This window comes from Nesoenas mayeri (assembly GCF_963082525.1).
Source record: "Nesoenas mayeri genome assembly, chromosome: 1".
Lineage (NCBI taxonomy): Eukaryota > Metazoa > Chordata > Aves > Columbiformes > Columbidae > Nesoenas > Nesoenas mayeri.
The window spans coordinates 88,207,531-88,223,641 of NC_137541.1; positions in this window are offsets into that span (position 1 = coordinate 88,207,531).

Here is a 16,111-nt window from a genome sequence, read left to right on the forward strand (position 1 = left end):
GGTGCTGGTAATGTAGACTGGAAAGTGAAGGAATGTATACAGACCGTGTAATCCTCTGTGAAAAGAGACAACAATGAGGCTGATATTTTCATAGCCTGATTTCTTAAGAAACCTTGTTTAAAAGGAATTGGAAATGAATTTTCAGGACTCAGCCAGTTTACAAATTACAAGCAAACACAACAAAGATTCCAGAATGCAAAACCTATTCAGGGACATAACATCCCTATGAATGCTAAACAGAAAGGCCAAGTGAGGCTTAAAATTAAAATTACTTTTTAAATTAAAAATCTGAATTCTTCTGAACTGACATCTCTGACTACAGTCTGTAAAGTGACCACTAGCTAAAAGCATTAAGTTTGCCAAGAAGCTTGGGTTTATGTAGCCCTGAAGGCCCCAGAACTTTAACAAAGCCATCTAATGTGGGCAAGGGTGAGGGTGTACCAGCCAAATCTTACACTTCACATTCCACCACCTGCATTTTTCCAGACGTTTTGCTGGCAGCCTGCCAACTGTCATCCCAGTCCTCCTCACCTGCTGGCCATTCACCATAGTGCTGTGCCGCTGGGTTGCTCTACCAGACCAGTGGTCCAAAGGTGGCCAAACGTTTTGGCGCGTGGTCTTCTGCCAGCCACTCCTCCCTACAGGGAAGCAGTGTTTCAGATTTGGCTATTGCTGGCAGGTGACTAAAACTGTGAATATCTTCTCTTTGCCTGTGCTGCTGGGACTTCTGTCACTGTTATATTGGACTGCTACATCAAGAGAAATTGCTTTGGGGGCAGCCAGAGTATTACAACTCCTCCAGGTAGACTTCGCAAAATAAGGGTGTATGGTCCTTTTCTTATAATACTTCCCACCTTGTTAACTAGAAATCCACAATTAGGGGCTGTGTTTCAGCATGAAATGCAGGATGTCTGGAGAACAGTAGTATCCTTTCAGTCTTGCACTCAACATCCAAGGAGGGATCTGAAGACTTCCAGCAGAGCAGGTGTGCTGGCATCCTTTCCTTACTTTTTCTATTTCATTGATCAAGACTCAGAGAAACCTCTTTCTCCCTACAATTAGGAAACTCGCACAGATCCTAATAAAATAAGAAGTGAGTAAGAAAGCTTTCGTATGTGCATTTTTGAATCATTGTTTCACTAATCTGCAACTTTAAAGCTTTTGATAAACCCTTTTACCTGTACCACTGAAGTTTCGTTGATCTCTACCACTGAAGCTAATAGAGTTTTGTCTGAATTAATCTCTTCCACAGTCCACATTGCTTCACAGATGTAGGAGTGGTGCTGACACACTGATCAGCAGTAACTACTGGGACACTCTGAAAATGCCCAAGAGAGTGTTTTCCAACACATCTTGAAAGAACAGGTCTACCTACCTTTCTTAGAACAGACTGTATATAATCCCCTTGTAAACATAATGTTTATTTCCAATTTATTCAAGAAAGACTGCAATGGTGCAATGACCTGGCTACATGACCTGCTCAACTGAATCACATGCAAGAATCACATGCAGAGCAAATGTCACCTCAAGCAGCAAAATTTGCCTCTATTCAACAAAGCTGATGAGAGAAGAAGGATAGGAGACTGGGTCCTGGAAAAGCCCCAGGGTGATCCTGGTATTTTCCAGTGGGATGAAGGAGGAGCAATACTAAACTTTGGAAGGGTAAGCTGTAGAGCTATGGAAGAAATCGAGCTCATGCAGGCTGAGGGGGAATAAAAGCTTTCACTGGCATTTTCAAAAGCGCCTCAGCCTTAGCAGCTTATGTTCCATTTTCAAGAGTACTTCCAGATTGCCTTTCTGAGGTTTTGAGAAGCTTGCGCATACAGAAAGACATGTATTGAGAAGGTCAACAACAGTCTGTCACATTAAGCACATAGATTCCCCTGAACACAAAAGGCACAGGGTACCTAACCTTTTAAAATGCTGGTAGATAGCTTTTTGCATCTGAAAATCTGATTGATCCAAGTCTCACTGAAAGTCAGCAGGATTCCCAGATCTCTAATGTGTTCAGTCAGCTAGATGCTTGACCTCAGCTGATGTAGATATTGGCAGATTTACTTTTGTAAGTGGGACCTAATCCATTATGGAATATGTACAGCATGCTTCTCTAGGTGCTAGTGAGAGTATAAGACCCAGGAGAAGGACAACTGAGTAGGGGAAAGTATGTACTAAACTGTGCAAGAAAAAATGCTTCTGTCATGAAGACTCACAAACTTATTAAAAAAAAAATCATCCTTAACATAGCACAAATCATACTGTAGAGCTGGAAATAAAGTGGAAATAAAAAGGGGGAAAACTGATAGGAAGAGCAGATATCCGGAGATAATAAGCCAAACTAAAAAATACACTGTGTGCATTAGAAACAAGAAGGCTCTAGGTAACTGGGGAAGATGATTGTGTAGGAGCAATTTCCAGGAAGCAGAGGAGCAGCAAAGAACTTTAAATAGAGTTCTCTGCACATTTTTATCATTGAAAACAATTTCAAATTTCCTTTCATGGGAAACAAGTGTAAACTTAAGAAATGTAATCTGCAAGATGAAATTTTCAAAGCAATCTGAAGAGCTTAAGCGACTTAAATCACTGCAAGATGATGGCTCTGTCAAAGGGTTTAGAAGGAAAGAAAATATAAAATCACACAGATATTGATAAGGATGTGGAGTTTATGCAGAAATATAGCAACTGCTTCTGAAGACTAGAAAGCCTCTTGCATGTTACCTTGTTCAGCTTTTGAAAGGGGCCAAGAAAGGGCTAGGCAATTGGAGATGACCTGACCTACCTCTGTGCTAAAGAAAGACAGACTTTCTCCCTAAGAGTAGATAGACTAGTCTGTATCACAACACATATGGAGCAGTCCTCCTTCATTTATTTTGCTTACGGAAGATGGGATCCAACAAGCAGGACATTTCTTTTGCAGCATTCCTCTGAGATGAGAGCATATCGGCATGACCTTTTCACCACTCTGTTCTTTACTGCAGTGCTTCAGTGAAAATGATCCTCATGTATATCAGGATAAAGCACAAATTTTTGCATCATGGATAAGAACAAGCCAGAATCTGACTTTAAAAACAAAAGTTTCTGCAAAACATTTGGCTGCTGGAAAGCACATCTTTACAATGTTGTATGCATTCAAAACATAGATTGCAGAAGGCAATTCCCAACTGTCTTTTCATCTATTTTTCTTCTTCAGAAGTTCCACGGATACGGATACTACCACCAAGCTAATGTTTTACCAGCCTGGCCAGCATTTTTCACAGGTTATGATGGTTTTCAGCAAGGTAACTTAGTTCACCAGGTCTGTTCCTAACTTCAGAGGACCATAGTGGTTGCACATCAGAAATGCAAAGTGCAGCATATGTGGTGGATCCAAGACATTGCAGAACCACATCAAACAATTATGTTTAATTAATGACATTTAATCACACGACCTAAATTGTCTCTTCAGAGAGTGTTGTTGACACAATTGCCAATGATCCATTGACCAGGTAATTCTGAGTTTTCTTTTGTTGTTGGTGGTTTTAATTTTTTTTATTCCAAAGCTGACAGATGATCATGAAAGTATATAAGGGAAATAAATATGTAACACAGCCTTTTCAATGTTATAAAATACATTCACTTATTAATATCAATGTACTCTAAAGCAAGTGTGGTGCATAATGGGTGTAATCCAGAGGGAAGAGGATGTCTGGGAACCATGTGCAAGAATGCTGTTGCAGAAGATGTTGCAAGTCAAAAATACAACCATCTTGTTGAAGAGCAAATTTACAAAAAAATGTTTTGGTAAAACTCACAGGATTTTACTTCACGCCTGTACAAATACACAAGCTCATACCAAAACTTTTGTTTCTGAAGTTCTTGAGAATAACTACTGCTTTCTGTCATTGTCCTGTTCTTCTTTTTACTCCATCATTTTTTTAATCCTAGATCTCTTTTGGTTCCTAAACCTGAAGAAGCACAAACACTTCCCTACAAGTCTTGTATTTCTCATACACACCCTTCAGCACACCTTTCTTCCCATTTGCACTGTGGCAAGTGGTATCTGTAGGTAGAGAAGAGGAATATGGGGTACGGTTGTCTTCTCTTTCCAGTCACATACCAGTCAGCAGCTTGACACAGCTGCCTCATGCAAACCTTTGTCTTCTGAGCTCAAAGAAAGTGCCTGCAAGAGATGTTTCCTAGTCCTGGAGATAGGTGACTTGGCAGTTTTTTCTGCTCTATCACATAGTGGAAGCACAGAAAAAGCCTTAGCCTCAAAATTTGTGATAACAGTAAGATGCTCAAGTGAATAGAATGAAGAATTTCTGCAAAATACAGTGCAAGCAGTTTTATTCCAGCTCTGGGGGTATATCTGAACACCCTGCACAGTAGAGCTGACCTCTATTTTCTAGTGTCAGCACAGCGAAAAAAAAATGAATGAGAAAAAAAAAAGATATTCTTTGAAAAATCAACTCCTTTGCAACTTAATAGGACTCTGATCACCCATGTAAAATGAGTCGTGTTTTATTACACTCTTCTCTAACCCTGACCTCCTCCACTCAGACACACCTCATGGAAAGAGAGGTGGAAGCACAATTTCAAGGGCAAGAAGCAGGTAATAATATTAAATGGCCACGGTGGGACTGCAGCAATGGATTGAGCAGATTGGATTTGCCCAGTGCACCAAAATGCCCATTCAGCCCTTACCTCTTTACAGGCTGCCTTCCCGGTCCCTCTGTGCTATATTTCATGGTCAAATTCAGGTGATGACATGGACAATTTAGTGTCTGAGTTCTTTCTAACCCAGGACATGGTGTTGTAATTACACGCTCCAGTGCAGGCCTGCATTCCGAGATAACAAACAACCTTGTAAAAGAGGGGAAAAAAAATCCTTTAATAGAGTGCAGTTCCCTTCTCCTTGGACTGAGAAAACTGAACAGCAAAGGAAGTTTCACATCATCGCTGTATACCTGAAAGGGCAAATCAGAGTGAGGCCAAGTAACACCAGAAATTATTCTCCAAGAGCTAATGACCAATAAAAGCATAGTTTCTTCCTTCATCCGAGGTGTTTTGCTGTAGGCTTAACGCAAATTCAATTTTCATAAGCGTCTCTTTCCCAGATACATTACCTCTGACAATACTACTTCAGTCTCTGGTCTTACTCAAAACACTCCTCATTGAGCATCAGAGGCCCATTCCATAAAGCAGGTTTCATGCAAGCAAATTATCTCCCAGCATGTACTCAATAAATCTGCACCAAAATCATCTGGATTTCCATGCTTTGGCCTCAAGACAAGTGGTAAATACTGCAGGTTAGAACTGCAAAGTATGGTGGGATGCAAGTCATAGGAAAAAAATACACAGGTATCAGAAGACAGAATAAAGAGGAGAGTGGAAGATCATACAAAGTTTCTCTTAAAGATGTAAGTAAGGGAGACATGGCAGTGACAAGATGGCATTCGTAGGTAGCAATATCATGACACAGGTGCTTGAAAAATATGCCAGTTTATTGCCAGGATCAGCTTTATCTTTCATTAGAAAGCTGAGAGTCATTGCCTAATCCATTCATTGAAGAACATATGGTTACCACCACTGCAGACACAGGGTCAGCCTGTTTTTGGGTCCTTCAACTCTCAGTCCTTTATCCACGTGTGAAATAACAAAATACTTCAGTTTCTAGAGGGACTACTCAAAGTTTATCATTCTGTCATTGCTTTTTAACAGCCTTTGAATATTTGTGTTCTTTAATTTGAGCCCCTTTCTGCTTGACTTTTTGTTGTCGGTTGTTTGTTTGGGTTTTGTTTGGTTGTTTGTTCTCATAGCCTGTTTAAACATATGTATGCATTCACAGCAATCATCTCAAAAATCAAGTCAAGGAACAGTACTCATGTATTATCATAGAGAAGACCCTTGCTTTTCACTTACATTTTTTAAGCTCTCTCATAAACAGACATTATTTTATCTTCAGGCCAACTGGAACAAAAGCTCTAAGAGTTATGAACCGTACCATTCATCTGAGCATGGATTTAATTCAGGGTTGATCTATTCATAGGCTGGAACTAAAAAAAGACCAGAACTAATAAATCATATCTACAGTTCAAGTGTGTACATGAATGTTTTGGAGGCTCATCCATGTACCGACCTGTTTTGGTTAAATCACTGCCAGAATGGGGGATAGACAAATCGCTATATCAGCTCCAGTGTCTTCTGTGCAAATCTGGTGGAAACAGTCCCTGTGCTTAACAGGAAAAGGCCACACTGAATGTAAAAGCACAGCATTGTCACATCAAGATTCACTGGTAAGTTCAGATTCAAACCTGAATTCCTATTTTGGTTCCAGTTTGGGTGCACATAAGCCCTCCAGTGCCTGGACGTAACAGCTTAAATGTCACTACAATTAACCTTTTTCATTCCTCATCACAGATCTCCATCACTTGTTTATGGTGTATCACTACATTGCCACATATGGACAGACATAGGAGACACGATGCCTGATCTTCCTCCTTATGTTTCTCAGTAATGAAACAAATTCAACAAAGCCTTGGGCCCCTCTGGGATATATTAAATTCAAGGAACCCAGGAAAGCCCAGAAACACTTTGCATCATATATGAACCTCTGCACAACAGGGAAGAAGTGGGAGGATATAGTTTTCCAGTCGCTCTCCTTTCCTGCCTCCTCACCTTCATGTCTTTTCCACATGGTTTTGGCTCTGTTGCTACCCTGCAAAGGGATTCACAAATAATGAGGACTGTCAAGGATCAGTTTGAGTCTCTTGGTTTCAAGCAGCAGCACTTAAATATCTTTTTCCCTTCTTGTCCCTTAACAAGGTATCTGCATTTTGCCATGTGTTGAGAACACATCCAAGCTAGCTTCAGGCTGCTTAACACAGATACAAGTCAATCTGGCTGTGGCAACATATGCTTAATATCAGGTGCAAAATCCAGACTAGGGGTTTTATGGCTTACTCATTGCCTCTACAGCTGCCTTGTCTAAAAGCAGCCAAGCACATTAGCTGAAAGTTGGACAGTCTGGATATGCTGTGCTTAGACTAGTTACAAGAGAGTAGATAGATGGACCCAGAGATGAACAGCTCAGCTACTGCCTCAAGCTGGAGGGGCTGCTCTGGTGCTCAAAAGGGTGCACTTCCCTGGAGACACTTCTTCTCCCCAGGCAGCCCCCAGAGAGAGATAGACCAAGAACATGGATGGCCCCCATGCTCCCTCCATAAACCTCTCTCCCTTTCTCCTCTACAGCAAATTATGGGAGAGGAAAAATGCAAAGCATTTGTGCTACATGGAGGAGTAAAGTAGTTGCAGGAAAAGGCTGGAGGATGGAAATGAGCAGACTGAATGTTCACTGCTGGACCTGAAACAAGGCAACAGAGCAGCTGGAGGGCAGGACAAAGAGGCAGAGACCAGGCAAGAAGGAAAGGATCACTAGGAGTTTGGGCATGCACAGCCCACAGGGAGGTGAGAAGACTAATGTGGAGAAGAAAAGAAAATCAGTTTCTAGGTGCAGACCAGAGAGGGAATGAAGATGAAGCAGGGAAAGAATTAAACTGATGATGGCAAAATGCTGGCGCCAGCAGAGACTTGGTCTCACACTGGTGGTGATTAATTACAGTGGCGTTTTTTAATCACGGGCTTATTCCTTTTGTAAAACAACAATGCATAGTTTCATCATATGCAGGCTCTGAGAATAAATGTAAAAAATGCTCCTCATCCCCGTTACTGCAAACATGGCTTTAGCACTCTATGCAACACCTACACTGTTTTTTATGGACGCTGAACCTCAAAAGCAGGCTTGATATGTAGTGGGACATTATTTAAAGGCTGAGAGAGTAAAACTGCTAGTGATGTATACAAAAATGTTTACTATATTTATTATGTGATCTAGCATGTTGCAAAAACACACCCAAGCTCTGTGCATTAGCAATCACTGACATATCTACACTGGGGCTCTGGAGCTTAAGCGCAAAAATGTATAACAAAGCAGTAGGCTGAGGCTTTCAGGCATGAGGGAACAATCAAGTATCATGTGATGAAACTAAATTGGAAGCCATTACATCTTCCAGATTCTGCAAGTAGACTTTTTAGAACATTTTACTGTTAAATGCTATTTTGAAAAGCATTGTAAAAACTTGCTTTCAAATGAAAGTGGATAAAAAAAGGATCCTTCCTTTTTGAAGCGACAAACATTCCTAGGTGCTGCACTTCACTACAGACGTTTCCAGTGACAGCAAATAAGACTGTATTGGCAAGCTCTCAAGTGGGCGGCTGCATTGCACATCAAAAACTGCTATCTGATGGCAATTTCACATGAGGAACAAGCAGCTCCTATGCCAAGCCATTATCTTAAGCCTACGATAACAAAACTGAAATGACTGAATATAAAATGCATACTAACAGGGATAAAGTTAAAGAATTAAGTTGGATGATGAACTTATGATTCAACTAGCAGATGATTTAGATAAATGTGACTTTTTTCCATTCATTTAGATGAGCTCATTGATGTAAGGTCTGTAATATAGCTACACACATGCAAAGAGTAAAGGAGAGTACTATAGCTATATCTATATATCTACCAGATGCTGAAACAAAAAATACAGTGATGAAGTTGTCTAACTTCAAGGGCCAGCTGAAGGTTAAGATGTGTGCGCAGAGCAGGAGTGTAGTTAATATCTGAATTGATACTGATGTATCAAAAGTTTTAAGCATCACTACAGATGTTTATCAGATATGATTGCTGCAAAAGTCAAATCTGAAAAATCAGTTCAATACCAACTTGTGGAATCGCATGTTACCATGTATAAAGCAGCATTCTGAATGAAGAAGAATTGAAAAAAAAAAAAAAGAAAAAGAAAAAATGAGACATGATTATGAGAACTTCAGCAACGTTGAGTTGCTTAACATGGATTGTCTCCTCATCTAGCATGAATGGGATAGATAGCATCTTCACTTAGAAGCATCAAGGTGAAGATGCTCCCAGAAAAGGATAGCATGCAACAAGTAAGATCATTGAGTTGTAACAGTAAGCAATGCTTTTGTTAAGTGTTTGGTGGAAACAAAACCATTTCTGATCTCCACAGTTGTTCAGTGACCATTTTTTCACTGCAAGCATCAAAATGTCTGAGGAGGGAGATTAGGGATGCTATTCCAAGAAGGAGAAAAAACAAGCATCATCAAGCTCTGTCCTCATATTTTTTTCATCCATAGCCTCTTTTTGCTTCTTCTCAGGCCTTCTGTCCTTTGTTAGTGCAGCTGTCTAAATAGTCTGGGGAAAGGAAAAAGCTCCTGTCGTTCTTTTTCTATACCACAAAACTATCTCATCTTGAATCGCAACCACAGCAGTCTTCTTTTTTTCTGACTTAGTCTCCCATAAACCTCTTCCTACTAAAAACAATGTCACTAAACATAAGTTTCAGGTCCATGGTTTTGGCCCCTAACCAGTGACATGCTGCCCAAGTTTTATGAAGAGGCCCTCCCACTCCTGACAAATGTTCTCCATTTCAGCCAGGAATACGTGACGTATCGTCTAATCCCAAATCGTGAGCCTCAACCCATCAAGCAACTCATTTTTAGTCCCTCATGACTCTCACAAACACTGTAAATCTCCCATCCCCAGCATCTATTTCTCATCTGTAACAGAAGTCAGCACCGGTGTTTCTCTAACACGCCTGTACTGACATTAACGTAGCCAGTGGAACTGCTTAAAGGTCTGTTTGCTCAATTTACAAAATAAAATACAAAAAACAAACCGAAACTCAAAAAAAACCCAAAACAAAACAACCACCCTCCCCCCCCCAAAAAAACCACACACAAAAACAAACACCGCAAAACCCTCAAACAAACAAACAAAAACCTCAAATACAAGAAACCTGTTACAAGAAGTAACAGCTTCATTTTGCTATAAAGCTGTGGCCACCAGAGACAGGAGGCCCCACTCCTCTTGTTCTTCAGTAGGTTCCCACATTTCCCCAATGTCTGCTAGTCCCTAAAATGCAAGATGTCTTCTTCAGTGCACTCAGACTTTCCTTCCCTGACATTGTCATTTTTTCAGCTAATCTTAAAATAACTGGCCTTAGCATGTCTTCCTAGATTCATCAGAGTTTATTACCCCATAGGAAGGTCTGTCAGATCAAGACTCAAAGAATTATAACCTGCCTGCTCCCCGGGGCAAAAGCTTTCCTTGAAACACAAAGCCAAAAAAAGTCAGTGAAATTTACCTCTCAAATGAACTTTCTTCAGCGGATGGCCTGTGGTCTCAGCAAGTAGGTAGAGAAAACCCAAGAGCAATATCAATAGGCCCTTCAGCAATTTTACAAGGAAATTGTCTCAAACAGCACATCTCCATCCGCTGTAAACCTTTCCTTTCTCTCCCTTATCTTTTCCTGTGTTCACTGTGTATTGACAAGAGAGGGGACAGGTATTTTCCCCTGCAATAATGCAAATCAAGGTCATGCAAAGTAGCAAGATGGTCAGAAAGCAGTAAGAGTGGGACTGCCACACAAGGGAGGACAAGTGGGGAGCCATAGGTGATCCCAGCCCAGTCAAGGACCTGGAGAGGATCTGCAGAGGGAGGGAAGCATCGACAGGCTGATAGCCATTTCTGTTGACAGCCTCAACCAAGGCAAAGTGATGAATCATGTTCAGTGTCCATTTGGGGAACCCAGTGGGGAACAGCTGGAGAAGGGGGCCAGAGACAGGACTGGACATGTGACTACAACATAGGTCTGTAGGTTCCTGAGCTGAAGTAGAGCTGAGGGCCCCTGGGCAGTGTGGGTGGGTGGAGTGACCTTGCTGTTCAGGGCCATTAAGGCCTGTTCGTGCATTAATGGCCCGTACAGATATATCTTGGTAACTTAGGGTAAAGTGAATAACTTTTAAAATGAAGTCTCTGGAGGAACTCCCCAACGGTGAGCTCTAGCCCACAGGTTACAGTTTTTGTACCTCCCACACAGAGCATCAATGACTTACTGGAGGCCCAGCACACCACCACAGTAATAATAACAATGATGATGTATAGTCTCTTGTGTGGTGGACTGAAAGAGGCAGTCACAGCTTGGGACTCCTCAGCAGAGAGCGAGGAAGCCAAGGATACTGCTAGTAGAGTGAGAGGGATGATTGTGTGCTATGCTGGAACACCACAAAGATGGACAAAGAAAACTTTTCAGTAGAATTTTTGTGGGTTTTTGTTGTTGTTGTTGTTTTGTATGGTTTTTGTTTGTTTGCTTTGTTTTGTTGTTTTTTAAGATTCTTACTGTATCTCCAAGCTGAAATATTCCTTTCACTGCAAGCAGATCTGTCACTTTACTTCCATTTTCTAAGGCTTTAATGCACCTGATGCTTTGCAGGTATGTTAACTAGTGGTCTTCTGCATCTCAAGTTTGGTGTTCTACACAGCTCTAGCACAGCATCTAAACTTTGACATATAACCACTGTAAAACACATGGACTTCAAAGAACCAGCCCTTTCTTCCACCAAATAAGGAATTGTCTACATTAAGAGGAATGTTATTCCTTTCATTTTCTCTCTCACTGACTTCTCTAAGAAATTTCCCTGACCCTTTCACTAGCTTTATTCTTCTCTGCAATGTTGAAAAGCAAGAGATTCTTATGCCCCTGCTCTTCTAACACTGACTTACGCCCACTCCTGCCATGGATGAACCTTTCTGTGGACTCACACATCCCTTAGCCTGCATTACTAATCATGTGGGAACCTTTTTACCCTTAGTCTGAAAGAAGACACAAGTCTTTCATCTGAACATCACACCAATGGAGCTGCAGGCAAACTCCTGCCCCACACAGGGCAGGCAGGTAACACTGCATGCTTACATCACTTTTTGGAACAGAAATACTAAAAAACATTTATTTCCTTAGTATCTCTCCCTGTTTGTTTGTTCTGACACATACCTTTGGTATATATTTTTTGTTTGTTTCATAAAGTCTTCATCAGTTCAACTTTCTATCTTTTTAACACCTGATGAAGTTTTCCCCAAGGAAGCCAGTGTTCTTAAGATACACTTATTGTACATTTTGTCCTCTCTTTAAGGAACTCATTGACTTGGGTTGCATTTTTACCTTTTTTTTTTTTTTCCTTTCTGTTTCATTTCTCTACTGTCTAAATGCAACTTGCATATTAGTCTTGTAACATTGCTTTGCTTCTCCAAGGCTGAATCTATATTTTAACCTAAATTATTATTTCCCTTTCTTTAGCTTTCTTGATTATGGTACATATGTTCCTCATGAAAAAACAAACTGTCGGTGCTTTGTTAAAGTTGGTTCTGGTTGGTTATGGTTGGTCAGGAAGGGGAAAAATAAAGGCAAAGAACCAGATCTGTAGTGGAAGAAGAAATGGTGTTTGGAGAAGCACTTCTTCCCGTCCTCACTGTTGAATATGCAACCACTTTCCTGTGACATCCTGCCAATACTCATCCTGTCCAAAGTTGTCACTTTGAAAACATAGTAAGACTGGCAGAGGAAGACAGAGAGTTGGAGGTGTTTTGGAGGGAGCCAGCCTCTTCCATTAGTTTCTGCCACCAGCCATGCAAGACAGAAGACCCTGGGGAGTAGGACATGGAGGGGTGCATCTGCAGGAAATGAAATTCAAGCAGGGGAAGACGCTTCTAGAGGCAACAAGGTGCAGGCCTGCAAGCTGAAAACAGAAAAGGGGTGTCAGATTATTTTGATTCCTAAATGTCCTTTTCTCACCCATGTATTCTTCCCATCTGAGCTCCACTCACATTAGGATGAGCCAGTGTAATCTGTCTTCCATATGTTGTAAAGGGAAACTGTCTCTTCAATGGCAAAACCATATCAATTGTTCCCTGCCAGACTCCTCCCCGTGGCTCGTGATGAATGGCCCCAGCATGCAGCCTGCTCCAGGAGATATGCACTTTGCTCACTGGAGATTGCAGCCTTTCTCCAAACCTTTCAGCAAGGTTTAACAAGTTCATATTTCTTAATCAGACACTGTTCACGGAACTCTGTCGGAAGAGGATAAATCAGGCTGGAGAGTTACAAAGAGGCATTATCTTGTCACTTGGGCTAAGTTTCTGGTAGGTACTTGAGAACCTGACTCTCACTCCCACTGCGATCAATAGCAGAGAGGTAGTAAGCTCTTTGGGTCTCTGGGCCTTAGTGGCCAAAGTAGATTTTTCTGCATATTAGAATTTTACTGTTGAATTTTTATACTGTCTGTTATTCTGCCTTAGGGGGCAGGAAACTATTTTTAATCATCAATATTTCTTGTGAAATCACTACATGTCTTTATCAATATATTTTTAATTGAGTACATTATTCAGTTTCCTGCTTTAAAATATTATTTTAAAGAGAAGTGATTTGAGTTACCACAGTTTGGCTCCTACAAAAAGTCCAACAAAATCTGAAATCCTATACTGAAATGTGAACTCTTGCAAAAAAAAGATTTTTCATATGAAAATGCATATCTTTTTACTGTTGCCTTGTGGACCTCTAAACACCAGTTACCACAATAGAAGGAAAATTGTAAGTATCTCAGGTCAAAGCTCCTGAGCAGCTGCAGCATCCTTGGCAGAGTGGAATCAGACTGCACCATGCTCATTGTCTGGGTGTCTATAGCACAATCTCACCCTAATCCACAGTGAAGACAACGTTTGTGTGAGTAACACTGAACACAAGGGGCACAGTATGGCACGGAGGGGGACTGAAGTGTCAAATGCTGCTCTTCATAGGAGCATCATTACCTTGCCTCTCATTTCTCACCATCCTTCCACTTCTCTCTCTGACTTACTTTCTGTTGTTTTTCCCCCCACTACCTCACCAAAACCTTTATTTCTTCTATTAGTCCTTTTTTTTTTTTTTTTTAGCGCTCCGTCATACTCACTCACCACATCTGAGAGTTTTGCATTTTCTGCTGTCTGCTTGTGTCCTAAGAAAAGTGCTGCCCCCTCCCACCAGAGCCCTTCTGGGACCACAACATTCAATCAAACCAGGTGAAGCAGTTGCATCAGCAAGGACTCCCAGAAAATCATTGTCCCTGGCTTCCTCCTCCCACAAAAGTACATTCAGTACGGCAGGTACTAGTGCATCCCTCACCAGCAGGTCTGAGCAGTAAACCCCTGTGTGTCACTCACAAAAGAACAGAAATAAGACGGGAACTGTAACCTGAGAGCAACGCAAGCAGGAACAGAAGCAAGGCTTGCTCACCTGTCTCAGGTTCTGTGGTTAATGGTGGCAGGAACAAGGATGTGCTATCATCATCTGTGTGAGACTGCCAGAAAGCAAAGGTTTATAGGATGTCTTCTCTTCTGACAGCTTCAAGCTACATGAGTAGCAGGGTCTGTCGGGCTGCAGTAGCTCTAGTACAAAGCCAACCTCCACCCCCTCTGAAACATGTTCAGTGTTGTTATAGTGACCTCAGCACAAGCTTTTTTGATCTATTGTTTGCTACCTCTGTGCCACACTACTTGTTAGTGTAGATATAAAAGATTTATAGAGGAAATACTGCACCAGTGTGCATGAAACTTGAATGATAGTGTGCCTGTCATGGGCATCAAAAGACAGGGCAGAGTAGGAGTGAAACACTGCTTATTGCAAAGCAAGTGAAGGCACTGAGATGCTCTGTGAGACCAAGAAAGACTACAGGTAACACAAAGGAGTGGAGGGCACTGGACAGAGAGCTGGCTGCATCAAGGCCATCGCAGTTGTAGAGCAACCGTGGTGTGATACAGCTCTACCTTGCCCTGAACCTTCTTTATCCACAGGAATACAACCCAGAATGGCAAAAATGTCTTAATGATGTTTGAAGATTTTTTTTTATTATTATTTTTTTTTTCCCACTAAGTAAAATACAACAGATAAGGCAATGTACCAGACTGCAAGCTTGTAACATCCCCTAATTCATAGGGCACTTCCAATGCTGGAATTACCAAACAGATGCATTGGATTCGGTAATAAATCTAATGTGAAGCACTGAGTAGTTATCCACTAGCTGCAAGGACATCAAGAAGCCATGGTAATGGCTTAACAGTCCAATTACCTCCTTTCCCTCTGGAAGCAGAGTAGGCATGAAGCAGAAAAATCTGGGAGTGGGTGGTGCTATGTGCACAGCTCCCATCACTGTGACACGAAGATGTAGCTGCCAGCAGGAGCATCTGAAGGTCTCTGTTCTCAGCATTTATGTGGCCAGGTGCAAATTTTCTAAAGGAAGGCAACAGGGGGCAAAAGGATCAGGGCTGTTTTTGCTGCAGGCCATTAACACCTCCCAGATCTGTGCACATACTCCAGTTCTGGTAACACTGCTCTGGCCCGGCTGAACAGTCCTCCCTCTCCTCCCAGCTCCAGTCTCTCCCATGGTCCATGCACATGGTATGTTACATGTACAATAAATTTGACATGCCTGTCTACCCTCTCCTTAGGGAACAAGGGGCACTAACCACACCCGTAAGATTATTAGTTTTAAACTGAGTTAAAGGGGAAAGGTCAGGGTCAGTTGGTTTTCTTATTTTTAAGCATGAATGTTGAACTTGTGGGATCACTGTATGACTGAGGTCAACAATTTGTTGCTGTTCAGAAAGGAATGAAGGATTTATATGGATAATGAGAGTGTATACAGTTTTATTAGACAGACGCGGAAAAAATGTTTTGAGACAAGATCTAAGCCCTTCTCATGTTTCAGGGCATAAGCCAAACATTAAGTGATAGAGGCTGGAAAGAAAAATGCTGTATTCAGTAATCGTCTACTTCATCATTCCTTTCTGCCTCCTCTGATAGAGCAGGTGCCGAAAAGAGATGGTGGACTTCAGATTGCTGGTCCTTCCAAGTTCATGCCAGGGATGTTCCTAAAGCAGGACAAAAGCAAGGGACTAGTGCTTTCCAACACAGCAGTCCTTGTGCATCTACCCACCCAAACAGGGGCAAACAAGTATTCATCCCTACCCAGGCACAAACACAGGTCTCTTGAAAATAGGCACAGCTTTTCCCCAATTTTTACAGCAGGAAGTTTTTCAGTTTGTGGCATGTTAATTACTATTTACGGGGTTGCTATAAAAATTAGTTACTTTTTTATAACAAAAGGCCCACAGCCAATGTTTTATAGACAACACACAAAGAGGTTTGGAATTGATGATTTACAGATCAGGAAATAACACTTAATCAGC